The sequence below is a fragment of the Vigna unguiculata genome, chromosome 4 (assembly GCF_004118075.2).
Source record: "Vigna unguiculata cultivar IT97K-499-35 chromosome 4, ASM411807v1, whole genome shotgun sequence".
Classification (NCBI taxonomy): Eukaryota; Viridiplantae; Streptophyta; class Magnoliopsida; order Fabales; family Fabaceae; genus Vigna; species Vigna unguiculata.
The window spans coordinates 6,498,992-6,521,378 of NC_040282.1; positions in this window are offsets into that span (position 1 = coordinate 6,498,992).

The following is a 22,387-nucleotide window of genomic DNA, read 5'->3' on the forward strand; positions in this document are numbered from 1 at the left end:
GTTATCAAATAAATCAAGCAGACAAGAGTAAGCGGCCTAAGCCGCCTACTTCAGAAGACAAAACATGACCTAATGACCCTTACAGACTTAAAGTAGTACTAACAAAGCCCCTAAGGCCAACAATGATCGAACTAGGGGGCCTGGGCTAGGCCCAAGCCCACTTGCAGCCCAAACAAGGGCCTAGTCCATGACGTGGCCATACATAATTAATAAACTATAAATATGTGTGGACCCTAACAATTTAAAGGTATACATTCATTAATCCCTTAATCACGAGATTTGACTTTCTGAGAATCTTTTGGCTGACTTATCGTCGGAGTCTTCTTCGTAGGTAACCCCTCATGGGTCCAAGCCGTGATACCAGCAGATGACAAATGCGAGCCGAGAAGAAGCCAAATAGAGAGGTTACAGATTAAGGTAAGGTGATATTCGTGTCTAACTTCTCTTGTTCTTCGCAGGAACATTGAGTTTTTAACGAACATTAGTATTCTTACCAAAATTTAATCGAGCTTGATTTGACGTGAGTTGAGGTTAGTTTATGAGTATTTGAGTTTTTATTATCAAAAGGGTTTTTTTTTTTAAAAAAAAAGGTTCCTTTGATGTTAAATTTGTAAAATAGGTTCATTTGATGCAAAATTTGTAAAATAGGGTTCTTTGAATTTTTTTTTTTTTGTAAAACATGGTCCATTTAATGATAAATTTGTAAAATAGGGTCCGTTGAAATTTTTTTTGCCAAATAGGATCAAGTTATCAAGGTGGAGGACGACATTACAAGTGAAGTCGTCCTCCACCCAACCGATTTTTATTTATTTTTTTCAAAAAAGCAAAGTCGTCCTCATACATGACGACTTCACTTTTCCTTTTTTTGTACAGTTTCATTTTTTTCAATTTTTTCTCTGTTCGTGATTCTTATTGTACACATATGAATCATAGTCATAAATCCAAGAAATGTGTCATTCTTCCCCATTTGAGAGAAGAAAAAGCAATAAAAAAATCTATGTCCTCTTTGGGGACTTGAATATCTCATTTCTTCATTCCAGTTGTTAACGTTGATACTATTGATGAATTTACAATGAAGGATCATGAGTATCATTGCTCTGTAATTATTTGCTAATGCAAATGTGTTATTTTAATGGATTATACACAAACATGATTTCATTTTATGAAATCCAACAAACAATTGAATCGGTATATGGTTGAATTCTTCCCTCCATTTTGAGAGCCTAACTTGTTATATGTACAATGAATAATTCAGAAACTCGGGAGCCAAGTGTGAAGATCCTTAGCCTTGCAATTAAGGTTGCTGATAGACCTAATGTTTACGTAAAAAAAAAAGAAGGAAAGGTGAACTCTTCATGTATGAGGACGACTTCACTTTCCATGTAATCAGAAATTGTTCTCACATAGGACGACTTTGCTTTTTTGAAAAGGAAAACAAAAACAATATGTTTTGGATCCCAATGCTTATTGAGCTGATTTGGACTTAACAACAACAATATGTTTTGGATCGGGTAGGTATAGTTAGTGTTGTATTTGTATTCGTGCATGTATTGTAGCCAATAAAAGAAGTGAAAAAAAATTGTATGCATGTGGACCTATGCATGTAATTCTCTCATAAGCCCAACATAGAAAGAGAATCATATATCCTCCAATATTATTTTGGCTGAGGTGAATGTCGTGATCTAGGCCACGATACAGATATGCTAAAATAGCAAAACTCCAATTATAATTTGCAACAATATTCAAGTCAGCTAGCTTCAATAAGTACATCACATACACCATACCTAATTTCATTTCAAACATATGTCGTAGGGCACTGGGAAGACCTTCAACTACTCTTATCAACGATGAATGGATCAACCCACTCCTAATAAATAAAATAAATGTTCATATTGTAGAAATGAAGGACATCACATGGGCAATTGTCCCTTCATCAGTAGTTTTTGCTATATCTAGTTTTTCAATATGTTATATTATGAAATTCCCATCTTGCTTGTAATTTTCCATTATTTAATATAATGATCTTAATATTTATACTTTTATGAAAAATATCCCAAATTTTTATTTCTAACAAACTCCGACTACAATTTATAAATTTCCATAAATTATTTGCTAAGTTTATATTTTACCTGCACCTCTCAATATATTAAAAAAAATTAACTAAAACTAAATAAAATTCAACATAACTAAAGTCGTTGCTAGTTAGGACGACTTCAGTTCAACCAATATTACAAAGAAATTGTCATGATGTGTGACGACTTTCTCTTTTTCAAAAATTACAAAGAAACTATTCATATACCTAATCAACTTAAATTTAGAAGTCGTCCTCCTTCTTACCGACTTTATCTATATTTGTAATTTAAGGGTCAACTAACCCTTTCTTGTAATTTAAGGCTGAAAGAAACCCATATTTAAAGAAACCCATATTTACCAAGCTTTCACACTTATTTTCAAACTGTCAAACTAAATCTTTGTTATCGTTTCATTGCAAACTTAGAGTAGACTATAGATTATTAATTTATCAAACCAAATCCATGTGGATACGAACTTGTTGTGCTACAATCAAACTGATGCACTTGCTGGATAAGTTACATCCTCAATCGGGAGTCAACAACTCTCTCAACCATAGGAGAATTTTTGGATTTGAATACTAAATTATTTGAATGCTTTAACTCTCACCCATTTTGTTCTACTTATGGGTAACATTTAACCTAAGAAACAAGTTTTATCTCCTACAAGATATAAGACACAAAATACTATGATAAACTAATTAAAATTTACTAACAAATCACCACTTATCTTGCCGAAATAATTTATCATAAAGTTAACTATATTATATCTATATACATATAATAATATATATCTATATTCTCATAATATATTATATATTAGCTCTATACTATATAGATATTTGTACCATCCCAATCGTTCAAAATTTAACTCGATACTCAAAGATGGAAGAGACATCCAAAAACTGACCTAAAATATATGGATGTAGGAATTGAGTCTAAGTTCGTCTTGTGACTAATTAAGATTTTATTAATAAATATCATTGTATAAGAGATATTTGATATTTATTTATTGTCTTTCTATTTTGTTATTATTTTTTGTATTTAAAATATTCTCTTATTATAAAGAGGATAGACGATTTGTAGCCGTTTTGTTTAAAAATAGCAAGAGACAAAACTATTTTAACTTAAAGTAATTATTAATTTTAACTTAAAGTAATTATTAACTTTGACTTAGGAAGTTCACTTTATTTTTGTTCTTCGATTTAAGATACTAGATTTTTAGCAAAACAATATCATTAAAGTATTATTTTATAATATTTCAGAAATCTAAATTTTGAATATTTAGAAAAATAAGCACATATTTTAACAATATTTCTAATTTTAATCTATTATATATATATATATATATATTATATATATTAGTAATCAAATTTTATTTCCTTATTTATATAAATAATATAATAAATTAAATAATAAAAGAATAAATATTTTCTATTATTTTTATTTAATTATTACATTCATCTTTACGGATAAAATGGTAATTACCTAAATTTGTATATTAAGACATTTTTTTAAAATTTATCTTCACACCTCATTATACACAAACTCTCACAAAGTTTTCTTCAAATATCTTTGTCCATCCTTCAAATCTCTTAATCCAAACAGGATCACAATCTCCTTTGATCCTCTCAAATTCATCATAAGCTTTATTAATTTATTCTTGTAACTTCCATAAAAAAATAAAATAAAAAATTATACTTTGACAGAGTTTTGTTTGACAAACTTTAACAAACAACCATATTTAATAAAAAATAACTCTTAAAACTTTATTACTTTATTTTTAACTTCCATACAAAAATAAAAAGAAAATACTCTATTCAGTAATTTTGTCAACTTTATCACCAAAGTGTTTGTCAAAAAATTAATTTTAAAAAATAAAATAGTATTCTATTTAATAACTTTGTCAATCTTATCAACAAAATATTTGTCAAAAAATATTTTTGTTTTAGAAGCAAGGGAGATAGACGAGAAAATTAGAGAAGTTAACTATTTTTACTTTTTGACTACTAAATTTTGACAACTTTTTCTTACCACTCTAAGTGTCATCTTCTTAGTGATTTTCCATTTTTTCTTTTTCTTATTTTTAATATTCAAAAAGCATTTAAAAGATGACATGTGTTGTAAGAGAAAATTATCAAAATTTAATAGTCAAAAATATCATTGTTCTTTTACTATCTCTCCCGGTCTTAGCATGAATAGTTTTAAATTTACACATAATTATTTTTCTAGTATTAAGAAAATTGTAGAAGTTAATTCTTACAAATATAATTATTCTTTTAAAGATGTAAACTTATGAGAGAATATCTAACCGGCTCTGCCAGATTTATATTCTCATAATCTTACATATCTTCTGCTTCCAATAGAGAATATCTAACCATGATGTAAACTTATGAGAGAATATCTAACCGGCTCTGCCAGATTTATATATAATCTTACATATCTTCTTCTTCCATGATGTAAACTTATGAGAGAATATCTAACCATGATGTAAACTTATGAGAAAATATCTAACCGACTCTGCCAGATTTATATTCTCATAATCTTACTCATAATCTTACATATCTTCTTCTTCCATGATGTAAACTTATGAGAGAATATCTAACCATGATGTAAACTTATGAGAGAATATCTAACCGGCTCTGCCAGATTTATATTCTCATAATCTTACATATCTTCTGCTTCCATGGTATCAGAGCGAGAAATCCTTGGATACCTTCTGAATATTTGTGTAATTGAAGTGGCTTGTATTCGCTAGGATACCCTTTGTAGATCGGGCAGGTTATGGCCAGAAGAGCCAACAGAGCCATAAGTCCCATCTGATCTGTCTCTGAGGGTTGAGGAATACTTTGCATATTGCGACACTCTATAGGATAAATCTCACCTATAATGTCTCCATAAAAGAGGTCTACAACCTCGGATGTCACTATAGGGCAACCAAATGTCCTACCCAAATCTTTGTGGGTCTCATCTCTCCAGGTTTAATGGCTAAAAGACGCGACAATTACACTCCCCTAGGTTACTTCAATCTCTGACATCCTAACACCTATTTATGAAGTCTCATTGTCGCTTCGCTCCTAAAGGTAGGGGGACTACTATACCTGTAAGGATGAGGTGGCAAAAGAACATACATTTTCTTTGCATATCATATAGGTATTGTTGACATCTTGAAGACTCTGTTATAACATCGAGTTCGGGGCTATTGTACTATATATATAACCGAGACCATATTGAATGCCTAAACCGAGATCATCTATACCTATATTGTTATAAACGCACAACTCAATATTCATATTTGGAAAAAAACCAAGAGGGGAGTGAATTAGTTTATTAATAAAAATTGTACTTTTAAAAAGTTTTCCATTTTTAATATCAAAGTTTAATTAAAATCCTTTCATTTTTCATAACAACAGATAATTAAAGAGAGTATGGAAAGAGAAGATTGCACAAGGTATTTTATATTGGTTCGGATCAAAAGACCCTACATGTAGTTGTTAATTTCTTTAAAGAGGGATTAACTCAAACAATAAATAAACCGTACTTACAATCACAGAAGAAAAATTTTAAGGATTAGAAAACACCTCTCGAAGACAAAAAAGATGAAAGACACCTTCCTTGATTCACACAAGGAATGAACCACTTTTGAGTTGCACAAAGGATAAACAACTTTTTCCAGCAACAAAAGAACCACTTAATCCCTAAAGACCCCACTTGGTGAAAATTATCGTTCGACCTATAATAGGTTTTTCAAAGTTCGTTTTCACAAACATAGAGAGTTTCCCTAGCAGTCACAACTTTAAACCTCTAAATGAAAAAGTTATTTTCGAAATAGGTTTTTCTAAACATATATAGAATTTCTCTTTCAAAAATTAGGTCAAGAACCTGAAGAGTCAAGTTACAATTGCTATTGATAATCAATTGTTTCAAGAGAAAATCAATTATCACATAAGTTTTTTTAAAAAGATTTTCTCATTGTGATAATCGATTATTAGGAGTGGATAATCTATTATTATAGAATCATTTTTGAAAATCTTAAATTTATTTGGATAATCGATTATCATTAGTATTAATCAATTATCATAGAGCTTTTATGAAAAATAAAGTCTTCCTTGAGTTGATCTTTATGCATGTTGCTTTGTGACTCTTTATGCTAAGTCCTATGCACAAATTTTCACTAATATGGAACTTATTTCAAAGGCATAATATAAAATACAAGTCTTCCAATATTTATGGTCATCACTTGAAGTCTTTGGACTTGCTTTTATCATCATCAAAATTTTCTCCAAAAGAATGTTCTCCTTCATCTTCTTCTTTTACCAACAATCTCCCTTTTGTGATGATGATCAAAATTTGTTTTTAAAGCCTTTAGTAATAACCTACATATACACAACTTCACAAAGAAAACATTAAATAGTTCTATGCTTTAAACTTTTCTCCCCCTTTTTTATCCTAAACAAAAACTGAACTCATGAGATAGTCTCTGTAAATAAAATAAAATAATATAATTGAACTCCCCCTTAATTTGACAACCTTTAGAATTCAAAGTTCCTATCATCATTTTCATCACCAAAATAATTATCAAATTTCTATTCTACGTGAGAAATCTAGTGTCTAAATTCCTAATTAAATTACACACTTCTTCATGCCTAGAACCTTGAAGAGTGTGCATTTCTTCCATCCTTCTACACACATTAGCATTATTTTCTTCCATGGAGAAGGAAGACCCAACAACAACACTGGAATAACCAATAATAGGAGCAACCTCTGGCATTTTTTGGTCATCCTCAAAGTCTTCAGTTGGCCCATCTCCTTTGGAAATGTAACTATCTCCATGAGGAATAAATCCCATTTGTTTGATAGCGCTTTTTCCAATTTTGTTTAATTCAAGAGTGTGTTGAATAAGTTATCCAGTAGTACTTATATATTTGTATTCACAGATTCTTGAATAAGAAATGAATAGTGGAGAGGGTATGCAAGATTTTTCAATTGAGCATTGTATTAACTATAAGACTTGACCAATCAATAATGATATGATTTTAGTAGTTCATAGATGATTAGAATATCTACTTCAATGCACTGTGCATGATTTGCAGCTCTTGGGCATAAAATCCAAATAATTAAGTAATGCATAAGCCTTTCATCTAACTTTAATCCTCCTACCAAGAGTTATTTTTTAACTTGCTGCTGAGGATTTTTCAAAAAAGATCTAAATGGTGGCAACATGTTGAATCCTTCAATTCCAATGAGCAGATTAATAACATCTTCTCTGATGGAAAGCTTTGCAACATTTTCTCAAATGTCATTGTCAACTAAATAAAAAAAATGATTTTGAAAAGATTTTAATTTTTTTGAAGGTGAACCTGACAAGGACTTGGTCTTGCTTCTACGTATTTCCATTCAAAATGGAAAATCAAGGATCACGTAGTTCTAGATGAAAACAATATTGTAAAAGATGTGATTTTTGGAAGGTAAACCCGACAAGGATTGATCTTGCTCCTACGTATCTCCAATTAGAATGGAGAATCAGGGATCACGTAATTCTAGATGAAAAAAAAATATTGTAAAAGATGTGATTTTGGGAAGGTGAATCCGACAAGGATTGACCTTGCTCCTATGTATCTCCAATCGGAATAGAGAATCAGGGATCACGTAGTTCTAGATGAAAAGAACTATTTAAAAGAGATGGAAGGGTTTGTAAGCATGTAGAGTTTGTAAATTTGTAAATTTTTAGAGAAATTTTGTATGTTGTATAAAGTAGTTATCAAGCAAGTCCAGGACCCAAAAAGATAATTAAAAGTATAAAAACTAATGATTATCAAGCGAGTACGAGACCCGACATGATAATTAATGTTATGAAAAATAATGATTATCAAGCGAGTTTGAAACTCCACATGATAATTAATGTTATGAAAATAATGGTTATCAAGCGAGTCCGAGACTCGACAAGATAATTAAAGTTATGAAAATTAATTATTATCAAGCAAGTCTAAGACTCAACATGATAATTAAATTATGAAATAATTTTTATCAAGCGAGTTCGGTACTTGACATGATATTTAAAGTTATGAAAAATAATGATTATCAAGCGAGTTTGGGACTCAACAAGATAATTAAAATTATGAAAAATGATTATCAAGCAAGTTCAGAACTCAACATGATAATTAAAATTATGAAAAATAATGATTATCAAGCGAGTCTGGGACTCGACATGATAATTAAAGTTGTGAAAAATGATTATCAAGCAAGTCCGGAACTCGACATGATAATTAAAATTATGAAAAATAATTATTATCAAGTGAGTCTGGGACTCGACATGATAATTAAAGTTATGAAAAATAATGATTATCAAGCGAGTCTGAGACTCGACATGATAATTAAAGTTATAAAAAATAATTATCAAGTAAGTCTGGGACTCAACATGATAATTAAAATTATGAAAAAAAATATTATCAAGCGAGTCTGAGACTTGACATGATAATTAAAGTTATGAAAAATAATGATTATCAAGCGAGTCTGAGACTCGACATGATAATTAAAGTTATGAAAATTATGATTTATCAATCAAGGTTGAGACTCGACATGATAATCAAACTTTATTTAAGAAAAACATTTATCTATCAAGCAAATTCGAGAGTAGACATAATACATTAAGTGTTTTCAAAATTTTAATTTGTAACATTTTACTTTGTAATTTTGATATAAAATAAAGATACTTATTCATATGTAAAAACAAAACGAAACAAAACAAAACATGGAGTATTGAACAACAATAATAGGGGTATAAACGAGCAGCCAACCGAGTAAAGGTGTAACATGGAGGTGCATAAAGTAAATTGACTTAATCAAACTACAAAAGCAAGTGGTAAAAGGATGCAAATCTAAAATTGGACCCATAACGAAATTTTAGTTTCAATTTGTATCTGTTGTTATTTTACTTTACATATCTTTTTATTATTTTCATTTATTATTATTTTTTTAACCTAATAACATTAAAAGAACGCAAGAAGTCCTTCCTCTCTGAATCTTTATGCCAATGAAACCTTAACCTATGAAACCTTAAGAATGGTCTTATTCATATAATGGAATGTGAATGCCTAGACTAATCTCCTGCACTGCAAATTATGAAATTAAACTCATGCCATCGTGATCCACCCAACTTCTTTCACAGCCCTTTCTTATGCAAGCAGTACCAATTTTTGATCATCAATCCGAATATCAATCCAAATAAATTATAATCCAATAATTCACATATCAAGAACAATCCATGACTCTCGCAAACATCAACCGAAACACCAACACAATGATCAGTGCATTCAAACCCTCCCTATCAAGAACAAATTAAACCAAAAACGCACTAATCATCACAATCCTTCAACATAAAATTTCCAATATCAATACCAACAAGTTAATCAATAACCTCAATATCCACTCGAGTTTCAACAGATAATACCCAATCAGACTCAAACCCTAATCATTACAATATTGAATCAAAACAAATAACAACAAAAACAAGAGAACACAATAGGCAAAAAGAGATATAGGGTATTTACGCGGTTGACGCGCGGTGGAGATTCACCAGAAATGGCCGTGGCTACTTAGAGCAGAAATCTCACCAATGAGAAACAGTTGGCGTTTAGCAGCGGCGCGACAAATGCTGGACTCGTTCTCTCCAAAAAAAGGTTTTTCAGGTGGTCTCTTTTTGTGTTTGGTACCGTGTTGTGTGGTCCCTTAGTGTGAGTTGGTCTAGGATGATAGTTAACGAAGGGTGATGAGAGTGAGATCCAAAAATGATATTTTTGACCTGAAAAATGATTAGTTAACTACTTTTTCTTACTACTTCTCTTACCACCTAACGTGGATTGAACTTTTGCATTTTAATTTTAAATTTTAACTTACTTTTAAGCTGTAGAAGTGTCAGAGGAAATAAAAAAAGTCTATTCCGTGCGTGAGTAATCTTTTGGGCAGAAAATTTCCATTCTCTTAGAACCCATTTTTCTTCGTTGAACATTGCCATTCTGCAAGTTGTCATTTTTGGGACCTCATTTTTTCGCACCCACCAAGTCTCATAGAACCCATTTTTTCATTCTTCGCTGAACATTGCCAACCATAAGGTAAGAAAACGAAACCCCTTCCCTACTCTGCACATTGCAACCCATAAAGCTAGTGAATGAAGCCCCTCCCATTTTTGAACGAAGGAGATTTTGCACATAATAAAGTTGACAAATTTTGGAAGTCATGAGAACACACAATTCTCTCCCTTACAAAAAGGGTGAACCTTAGTTGTGCACACCAATACCAAACCTAATCCCACTTCTTCTAAACCAGGTGTAAGTTCATTTGAAAAAAAAACTAACCTGCAACATTTTTAAACTTATCTTGCAACCCAAGTGCAATTATGATGTAACCCATGAAGGAGTTTTTGCATAAAAAAAAGTTGACAAATATTGGAAGTGCATAAGAACACACAAATCTCTCCCCTACTAAAAGGGTGGACTTCAACTGTGCACACAAATACCAGACCCCATCCCACTTATTATAAACCAAGTGTAAGTTCCTTTGGGAAAAAAATAGTCTGCAACATTCTTAAATTTATCTATAACCCAAAAGCAATTAAGGTGTAACCCACGAAGGAGTTTTTGCATAAAGTAAAATTGACAGATTTTGGAAGTGTATGAGAACACACAATTTTCTCCCTTACTAAAAGGACGGACACCAGTTGTGCACACCAATACCAGACTCCATCCCACTTCTTCTAAACCATGTGTAAGTTCATTTAGGGAAAAACTAGCCTGCAACATTTTTAAACTTATGTTGCAATCCAAGAATAATTAAGGTGTAACCTACGAATGAGTTTTTGCACAAAATAAAATTGACAGATTTTGAAAGTGCATGAGAACACATAATTTTTTTTCCCTTACTAAAAGGGTGGACCCCAATTGTGCATACCAATACTAGACCCCATTCCACTTCTTCTAAACCAAGTGTAAGTTCATTTAAGGAAAAACTAGTCTGCAACATTTTTAAACTTATCTTGCAACCCAAGAGCAATTAAGGTGTAACCCACAAAGGAGTTTTTGCACAAAGTAAAATTGACAGATTTTGGAAGTGCATAAGAACACACAATTTTCTCCCTTACTAAAAGGGTGGACACCAATTGTGCACACCAATACTAGACTCTATCCCACTTCTTCTAAACTAGGTGTAAGTTCATTTAGGGAAAAAAACTAGTCTGCAACATTTTTAAACTTATGTTGCAACCTAAGAGCAATTAAGGTGTAACCTACAAAGGAGTTTTTGCACAAAATAAAATTGACAAATTCTGGAAGTGCATGAGAACACACAATTCTCTCTCTTACTAAAAGAGTTGACCCGAGCTGTGCACACAAATGCCAGACCCCATCCCATTTCTTCAAAACTGGGTGTAAGTTCATTTGGGTAAAAACTAGCCTGCAACATTTTTAAATTTATCTTGCAACCCAAGAGCAATTAAGATGTAACCCACGAAAGAGTTTTTGTACAAATTACAATTGATAGATTTTGGAATTACATAAGAACACACAATTCTCTCCCTTACTAAAAGGTTGGACCCCAACTATGCACACCAATACCAGACCCCATCCCATCTGTTCTAAACCAAGTGTAAGTTCATTTGGGGAAAAATTAGCTTGTAACATTTTAAAACTTATCTTACAACCTAAGCTTAGGTGACAAAGTAAATCAATAACAACATTCATCTCCGCAAAACCCTCAATGTCCTGTGCATTGGATGGACAAAAGTTACGACCAAAACCCTTCGTTTAGGGCTTGCAAAATTCAGTCCAAAGAAAAAAAAGGGAGAAAAGGCTAGAAAGGGTTATGGTTTGCAATGTAACGAGTACAACAAAAAGGGTTTCGTTCGCTAGCTTTATGGGTTGCAATGTTCAGATTAGAAGGGAAGGGGCTTTATTTTCTTACCTTATGGGTGACAATGTTCAAAGAAGAAGGGAAAAATGGGTTCTATGTGAAGCTTCTAGGAAACTTGGTGGGTGCAAAGAAATGGGTTCCGAAAATGGCAGCTTCTAGAAAGCCTAATATAATGGGGATTTTTTGTCCAAAAGATCACCCACGCGCGGAATGCACTTTTTTATTTCCTTTGTCACTTCAATAGCTTAAAAGTATATTAAAAGTTAAAATTAAAATGCATAAGATGAATCCACGTAAGGTGGTAAGAAAAAAGTAGTTAACTAATCATTTTCCTTTTGACCTTGGGAAAAGATGATCGTGGATAAAGGAGAAAATGTCTATGTATTGTGTGAAAACCTTCTCTTTAATGAAGTGGAGAAAGAAAGAAAAACTCGAGGAACGTGCCTAAGACTATGAGATTTTGAGACCTTTTTTTTAGCATTGTTTAAAATATTAACTGTGTGTGGAGGTTGAGAGAAACATGGAGATAATCTAGATTTTGAGAGTATTAGTAGGATGTAGTTGAGTAATGATAACATATAACCACTTATTTTGAAGTTTTCTTACTTTTTCTAATGTTAATTTTACTTCTTTCTTTAGTAAAAACTATATATGTCTTTTTATTATTCTTTTATTTTTTATTACTTTGTTTTATATACTTATTAGGCTAATATATTTTTTTTTAAACAATATTTTTATAGTTTTTTTTACTTTTACCTTTTTTTCATTTTTTTATAAATTCAAATATATTTTATAAAACTATTTTGATTATTTAAAAACTATTTTTCTATTTTTAATTTATTATTATTTTTTTATTATAAAACTTTTTTTTAATTCTTATTCTTAATCATTATTTTTATGTTTTTTTATTATCTTTTAAAAACTTATTTTCATTATAAAAGTTTTTCTTTTGTTATTTTCTATTTAGTTTATTTTTCTATTTTAAAACTTTTGGTTAGTTTACTACATATTTAAATTAGTTTTCTAGGAAATAAGAAAAGTAAGATTATTATTTGCTTCTCCGGAGAACAAGTAAGAAATATTAGGGAACACAAATAATGCCTTACCTCAATCCTTGACCTCTCGAGTCGACTCCTTCTTGGCGTGTACATGTCATCTTCCATCGTAGACGGTCTGGACCCTTAGGGGGTTACTTGCAGAGAAGGCTCCGACGATCAAGTCAGTAAAGAGTTTTTCAGAAGTCAAATCTTAGATTAGGAAATTAATGAAAGTGTACCTCTTAATTGCTGGAGTCCACGCGTATTTATAAAGTTATTAATTATGTTTTGCCATCTTTGTGGGTTGAGCCAATGTTTGGATCCTAGATGGGCTTGGGCTTGGCCCAAGCCCTGCATTAGCGTTTGTTGATACTAGGGGCCCTGTTTGTGACATTCTAAGTTTGGAGTCATCGACTTATTATGTTTTGTTCTTTGCAGTAGGCGGCCTGGGCCGCTATATGGTTCTGCTTGATTGGTTACTTGCTTACTAATTTTTATTTGTGGGGCTATGTCTAGGTGGGCTTGTCCATGTAGTTGCCTTAGTCCGCTAAGGTATAGTACATGAGTCCCCCAACCTTTGTCGGGACAGGTGTGGCGTTAAAGGCTTAGGGGTGTATGAGTCTTGTGTAAGCGACGAGTGGTGTTATTAGTTGTGGTATCCTTCTACAGTGGTGAATTCAGGAGACGTAGGTTACCGCGGTGATATGGCTATTGGTTCGTGTAGTTCTCGGCAAGAAAAATTACTTCTTGGTGAGGTGTGGTATGGTAGTCCCCCAGTCTTTAAGTGTTATGAATAGCGTTAAGACTAAGGCATAAGAAGCGATGATAGGTGAAGGGGTGCCAGATGTCAGAGGTCTAATCAGAGGGATTTGCACCGCCATTTTGAGTGTTATGACGTTTCACATTCATTATGACGCTTCATATGATCATTGGTTCTGGTGGGAAAAGTGACAACGGTTCAGATGTTGGTTATAAATACATTGGCTGAGAAAGATTTATCCACCTTGGTTCATTTGCAAGAAGTTTGAGAGAAGTCATTTGTGTGCATGAAAGTTGTTCGATATGTTCCTTATTTCTACCGTCATCTTGATATCTGAAAAAGGTATGTCAAGTGTTAGTGATAGTGTGTCATTGTCTAGTTAGGGTAGTGGGAGTGATCGTTCAGGGAGAGACGGGAGTAGTCAGTTAGGGAGTGGGAGTAGGGGTCAGTTGGTTGGGGAGTGAAGGATCCCAATGGAGACGACTACTGAAAAAAGAGAGGATCTACCAGAGGAGGTAGCAGAAAGTAATTGACCGACAAATACGGGGTACGTGTGGGTGCCCGAGGATGTGCAGACGCAACATTCTTTATTCAGATGGTCACGGAGTTAGTGTTATTGAGTGTGTGTGCCATGGTCAACAAAAGGCTTCTGAGAAATTTTTTTATATGTACATGTGCCACTTCTTGCAATTATACGTGAGGTTGTCATTCGATGACTTCACTATAGGGGTGCTACGTTTGCTGAATGTTGCTCCTACTCAGCTGCATCCGAATAGTTGGGCATATCTTAAAGCTTTCCGGGTGCTGTGCTAGTCTTTGTATATACAGTCATCCCCTCAATCATTTCTATATTTCTACGATACTCGGCCCAAGAGTCCAACAACATGGCTGTCGCTAATAAGTCGGCCAGAGATAAGCAGGTTGGATGCATTTACCCAGTCGTTTAAGAATTTTAAAGATGGTTTCTTCAAGGTGGTGGTGAAGGAGCCTGAGCGTTCATATTTCTATACTGATGATGGGAACACTAAGTTCCCCTTCAGTTGGACCGACAACCCTTGGCGATATAAGGATATGAAGAGGGAAAAGTTGTCACTAGCAGATGGGGAGGTGGTGGATACTCTGATAAAGTTTAATGATAAAATGCCCACTAAGGGCTTAGTTAGGGTTTATAATTCGATACACCCAATTGTTGATATAAAAGGTATCTTTTGTGTTTTAAATGGTATGATGTGTTTGAGTTAACTAGTCGGCGTTGTTGTTATTGTTATAGGTCATATGGCACATGTCGGCAAGAAAAATTTGAGTCTTTTTCAAGCACTTCGTAAGGAGAAAGCGGCGAAGGCCAGAAGTGCTGGGAATACTAAAGTTCCCAATCTAAAAGATCCATTGGTGGAAATTCACGTGCATGGCGGGTCCAAGAGGAAGGCGGAGGTTCCCGCCAAGCAGGATGGAGGTAAGGACGTGAAGAGGGTTATGGTCACCTTGTTGGGACTGGAATCCTCATCTGGTGCGAAGAAACCCAAGGTTGGGCTTATCGAGTTGCTAGAGACTACTGTTCGACGAGATATTGAGATTAACTTGTCGGAGTCTCTGGTTAATTCTATCGACAACATCGAGCCGAATGCCATGATCAAGGCTAGTTAGAGTTTAACAGCAAAGCCTTGATTTTCGGACGCAGAGTGGGTACTTTGTATCAGAGAGAATTGAAGGAGGGTAACCGGTCCAAGGTGAGGAGCTGTAAGTACAAGTTGATAAGCATGCCGAAGAGAAAGCGGCTTGGAAGAAGGAGAGAGGGGAAAGGGAAAGATTGGGGACTTGGAAAGTGCAATGTTTAGAATCTGAGAAAAAGACGAAGGAGAAGATTATGAATCTCGAGGCCGATTATAACGAACTTAAGGAGAAATATGCCGATCTCGAGACCGAGTTGGAAGATCTTAAAGGCTGCATTATCCAGGAGGACATCAATGGTTTCCATAAGGGCTTACGGCAGGCGATCTTCTTTCACAAAGATATTGATGCATCTGATGCTAGATTTGACGTGAACAAAGATGTGATTGATGGTCAACATATAAGTGAAGCAAAATCTAGCCCTAAGGAATAGGTAGAGAATATCGTAGCGGAATTGGATGCAAATCCTGATGAGGTCGTGGTGGCGAAGGTGGATGTCAATCAAACAACAACTTAGGATTATTGTTTTATATTTTCAATTTGATATTAATCCTAAGTTTGTAATAATTCTTACACTTTTTACTTCGTTCGTTAATATGATGAATTAGGGTTGCCATTCAATATCGATAGTATGTGTTGTAGGAGCACGTTTGTTGAATGATTATGTTGTTGCGAATTCGTTATAATTTGTTTGATATTTGCATCATAGACCGCTTACTTTGGTAAGTGGTATGGAAGTTTTTAGAAAATAACTTAAGGATTTTTATGCAAACGACGTAATAGTTATGGTGGTCGACTCAGGCCGCTTACTTGTTGTAATTGGTGGGGAATTTAAGAAATTTTACCAGATAAATAGTGTTCGACCCAAGCCGCTTACTTATGGTAAGTGGTGGGGAACTTAAGAATTTAACAAGATAAATAATGTTCGACCCAGGCCGCTTACTTGTGGTAAGTGGTGGGGAACTTAAATTTTTTTACTAGATAAATAGTGTTCGACCTAGGCCGCTTACTTATGGTAAGTGATGGGAAACTTAAGAATTTAACAAGATAAATAATGTTCAACCGAGGCCACTTACTTGTGGTAAGTGGTGGGGAACTTAAGAAATTAACAAGATAAATAGTGTTCGACCCAGACCACTTACTTGTGGTAAGTGGTGGGGAACTTAAGAAATTATCAAGTATATTTGTTGAGTATAGGATAAAGAACCCTTTGTTTTATTTATGAAGTTTGAGGTGCCTCGTTAAAAACTCCCTGGCCAAAACCCTCCGTAGGGAAAAAATGACAGGTGAGGAAAAAGAGTACACCTAGGGTTACAAGTGTTCATTACATTGATCAGGCTAACTAAAGTAAAATTTTAGATGAGATACATTCTACTTGTTCGGTATCTTTTCTCCTGATAGTTGCTCAAGCTTGTAAACGCCACCTCCTGCATCGACTCGTATCCGATATGGTCCGTCCAAGTTGGCTGAGAATTTGTTGTTCTTCTTTCTTGCATTACTGGCCATCTCCAGACTAGGTTGCCTCTTACGAATGACTGTGGACACAAGTTCGAGTTGTATTTCCTGGCCACCCTTTGTTTAACCGTTATGTTACGAATTTGCACTTTGTCTCTTAACTCAGTTAATAGATCTAGGTGGGTGCATAGATTCTATTGGTTCTTGTTTGGATCATATACTTGACAGCGTAGAAAGGTTCACCAATTTCAACCGGTATCATTGCTTTTGCACAATAGACCAAGCTAAAGGGAAATTCGTTAGTGGCGGATTGTGGGGTGCATCTGTAGGCCCATAATACTTCCAACAAATCTTCTGGCCAGCGACCTTTGATTCCATCTAATCATTTTTGCAACTCAATTAGTATTACCTTGTTGGCAGCTTCAGCTTGGCCAATGGTTTGTGGGTGTTCTACGAAGTTGGTGATGTGTTTGATTCCAAGACTGGTGTAAAATTTAGCGAGCTCTTTATCTATGAATTGTCGGTCATTATCGGTTATGATAGTATGCGATACTTCATAGTGGCATATAATGTCCTTCCATACGAACTGTTGGACCTGGTTTGCTGTGATTGTGACCAATGGCTTAGCTTTTATCCATTTCTTAAAGTAGTCGATGCGTACAATGAGGAATTTCACCAGTCCTTTTCCCGGGGTGAAGGGTCCTAGGATGTTCATTCCCCACTTCGCAAATGGCCATGGGGAGAGTATGGAATGCAGTTGTTCCTTTTTTGGTGAATTAGGTTACCATGTTTCTAACATGGTATGCATTTCTTGACTGCAGAGAACAAGTAAGAAATATTAGGGAACACAAATAATGTCTTACCTCAATCCTTGACTTCTCGAGCCAACTTCTTCTTGGATTGTACATGTCATCTTCCAACGTAGACGATCTGGACCCTTAGGGGATTACCTGTGGAGAGGGCTCCAACGATCAAGTCAGCAAAGAGTTCTTCAGAAGTCAAATCTTAGATTAGGGAATTAATGAAAGCGTACCTCTTAATTGTTGGGGGCCACGCGTATTTATAGAGTTATTAATTATGTCTTGCCATCTTTGTAGGCTAGGCCAATGTTTGGATCCTAGATGGGCCTGGGCTTGGCATAAGCCATGCATTGGCGTTTGTTGATACTAGGGGCCCTGTTTGTGACAATCCAAATTTGGAGTCATCGACTTATTATGTATTGTTCTTTGCAGTAGGCGGTCTGGGCCGCTATATGGTTCTGCTTGATTGGTTACCTGTGTACTATTTTTTATTTGTGGGGCTATGTCTAGGCGGGCTTGTCCGTGTAGTTGCCTTAGTCCGCCTAGGTATAGTACATTATTATTAAAAATTATTTTTATTTTATTTTATTTATTATTTAGTCACTCGGACGAAATTGGATGTTGACAATTGCCCCTCTTTACTTAACTTTTACGTGATGATATGAAAATATTTATTTTAATAGTGTCACAGTAAAAGATAAGGAAAGATAGAAACATAAATTTCATTCGGATTTAAGAAAAGAAAAACATAAAAGCTAGGTGTAACAACCTAAACAAAGTGTGGAAACCTTGACTTATAATGTAAGAGAGAGAGAGAGAGAGAAAGTGTAGAAATGACAGTCAGATGCTAGACTTTTAATGCAGGTGCCAGTGGGATTCTGGACTTTAGCAGAAAATAAACATGTTGGTGCTAGTCGGATGCTGGACTTTTAATGTAGATATCAGTCGGATGTTGAACTTTAACAGAAAATAAACATGTAGGTGCTAGTCGGATGCTAAGCTTTTAATGCAGATGTCAGTCGGATGTTGGACTTTTAATGTGGGTGTTAGTCCGATGTTGGACTTTAGAAGAAAATAAACATGTTGGTGTCAGTTCGATGTTGGACTTTTAATGTCAATGCTAGTCTGATGCTGGACTTTAGCATAAAATAAACATGCTGGTGCCAGTCGGATGTTGAGCTTTCATAGGGGGTGCTAGTCGGATGCTGGACTTTAGCAGAAAATAAACATGTTGGTGTCAGTCGAATGCTGTGCTTTTAATGTAGGTGCCAGTCGGATGTTGTGCTTTTAATGTAGGTGCCAGTCGGATGTTGGACTTTTAAAGCTGGTGTCAGTCAAATGCTGGACTTTAAATGCAAGTGCTAGTCGGATGCTGGACTTTAAATGCAAGTGTCAGTCGAATGCTGGACTTTAAATGCAGGTGCCAGTCGGATGCTGGACTTTTAAAGCTGAAGCCAGTCGGATGCTGAACTTTTAAAGCTAATGTCAGTTAGATGCTGGACTTTTAAAGTTGAAGCCAGTCGGATGTTGAACCTTTAAAGCTAATGTTAGTCGAATGATGGACTTTAAATGCAGGTGCCAATTGGATGCTAGACTTTTAAATGTAGGTAAAATTGTATAGACCAACACAAGCTAGGCTTTAACTGATAGTGAAAGTATGAATGCCAATAGAAGTTGAGGTTTAGCGAAAAGGTCAACTAAAAACTAGAGTTTAATAGAGAAATAAACATGAGTGACAATATATATATATATATATATATATATATATATATATATATATATATATATATATATATATATATATATATATATGAGACATGCTATGCATAAATGCATGAAATGAAAGGAGAAAATAAGATTATTTGTCCTATTTCATCTGGTTCCTTAGTTTTCTTTTTCTTATGTACAAAGGCATGTATTTTGGATCAATTATTTTCCATACAAACATCAAATTCGTGTAAGCTCATCATTTAAAAAAAAAACTCAATTGATCATTTTGAGAATAGAACACGGGAATATCATGATTCTTTTTTTTTAGCTAGTGCAATGATTGAGGCGTCATTAAATTGACTATTTTTTTCAAAAAGCTTAATTCACATGCATGCTCGAGTTGGCATTTTTGGAAACATAAGTAGTTAGATTGTGTGTGAATTGGTTCAAATGATTGCTTGGCTTTCGGGATAAAAACTTGAACTTTGTGGTATATTCATCAATGATCCCAAAAAAATGTAGTCACAAGAATATGAGAAAAATTTAGCCAAATACTCCTCAAAACTAGGGTAGATTCAATTTTTAAACAAGATCAAATTAATCAAACAAACATAAATCAATTATTAACAATCTTTCACGTCTTCAAAAACCTATGTTTAATATATCCATTTTCTTACCTCTAGAATTAAGCAAACAAAAAGATTGTTAAGATTAAACAAATTAACAAGAATTCCAATTAAAGAACAATATTTAATTACCAACACACATTCGAAAAAAATTCTCAGAGCATAGATTAGAACTAATAAAACAAACGATATAGCTGCACTTTGTCATCGAAAATAAAGAACAAACTTGAATTGCGCAAAATCTCATAATTCATTGTGAATTCAGAAAATCAACTAAAAATATTTACCCTTCCATGTGTAAGACAAAAAGAAGGGTGAAGTATGTTTTTAGCCCTTGAACTTTGATGTAAAAATGGAATTCATTCATATCCGAAACTTAGATACATTTTGGTCCACAAAACTCTATAAATGAATGAACATACCCTTTTAACTTAATTACGTTAAATATTTTTTACCTGTCAAACATGTTTTAATTGACATTGAAGTGAGAATGACACAACCTAATTATATCTACAAAAATCTAAAACATACCAATCTTTGGATGATTTCAGCAAGCTTTTTAACCCTATCAGCCTGTCTAAATAAATTGTAAAATGCTTGAGATAGTTTGTCCCATTTTTTTCTTAAGTCTTGTAGATTTAGAAGAAAGATATGAGAAAGGAATCATAATACTTTTCCTGACTTCAAAAATGGAAGAAAAAGTCTATAATGATGACATGGGAATTAAAATTGTTACTGAACAAAATCACGCTTGATTTGATGGAATGATGACATGGGAATGGTAATCAAATTTTTATTTCTATGTTTTGTTTGCTATGAAAAGAAATAAAACAATGACTTCATTCCTTCTTTTATGTTTCATATGCAATAGACTTTAAGAAAATTTAAAGTTTAAAACATAAAATAGCAACAAATCATAAAATTTATGTATTAAGTTTCTTTCTAATCATCATATTCTTCTTCAACTCGAACATAAATTATCTTCAATGTCATCATCCAATGGGGTATATCCCTCCTCCTCTTCCTCTTCTGAGAGACTCTTGTCAAAGTTAAATAATCTTTCAAACTCGGAATCAAAGTTATCATGCAATTCATTTTGAACTTGAATTTGAGTCCTCTCTTTACCCTTCTTAGGTTGTGTTGGAGTTGGAGTTGAAGTTGCACCTGAACCTTTCTTAGAAGCATGGGAAGATCCAATAACAATACCATCACTTGATGGTTGCTTTCTTTTATTAGTTGTTTGTCTCCTTGTATAAACTATTGGTTCTCCAATGCTTGAAGCTTCATAAACAATTGCCCAATTAAGAGTGGGATCATCATGAAAAACCAAATCATTAACCCCCTTCTTCATTATTGTTGTCATCATCAACTTCTCCCACTAACCACTAATTACATTCATCAATGTCATTCAATAGAATAGGGTCTATTTCATCCCTAATATTGTATCTTTGAGCAAGTTGTTGATTATACTTTATGTAAACCAAATCATGCAACCTTTTGTGGTTCAATCTATTCCTTTTCTTTGAATGAATCTACAATGTGAATAAGTAATATCTAAATTAATTTCTTTCTACAATTTACAAACTAAGATAATAATGAAATGAGTCATGTCTTATTACTTGCTCAAAAACACTCTAATTGCGCTCACATCTCGATGAACTACATGTCAAACTTAAAATCTTGATTGCTAGCTTTGGTAAGTTGGGAGTTGCATGCCCATAATTCTTCCACCATTGAGCTACACAAGCAACGAAAGTAGCTTAGAATGTAACCATTATATCTTAGAGCGATTTAAAAAGTGTTTACGTGTCTCACTTGGGGTTATGGTTTTCCTTGATTCTTTGACAAAATCATCACCAAAGAGTCCATTTGCACTCTTATAAAGAGGCAACTCAGTTAAATTTTTTTGCTACACATCTTTACTTGGCACCAACCTCCTAATGCAATCATATAATCCATTTGTAACTTCCAAATCATATTCCATGTCTGGGTTGGAATAAAAGAACTCTAGGTTCAAAAAGTGACTAGTAGCATCAATAATTGTAAATACATCATTGTATTTACTTTCATCGTTGTTGAATGACTTCATTATTGTTTCCTTGGCTTTCTCCATTGCTTCATATATATAACCCATAACTACTTTTCTTTCCCCATCCACTAGACGAAGCACATGAACAAGAGGAGCCATGTCTTTGAGAGTAAATACTACTTGATTCCAAAATGAAAGCATAAGAACAATTTTTGTAGCCTCCCTCCCCTTGGCTTCTTTAGATAGCTTGTCATTGCTCCATTCATTAGAGGTGAACATTTTTCTCAAATTTCCCTTCTCTTGATGCAACCTTTGTGATGATAAATAAGA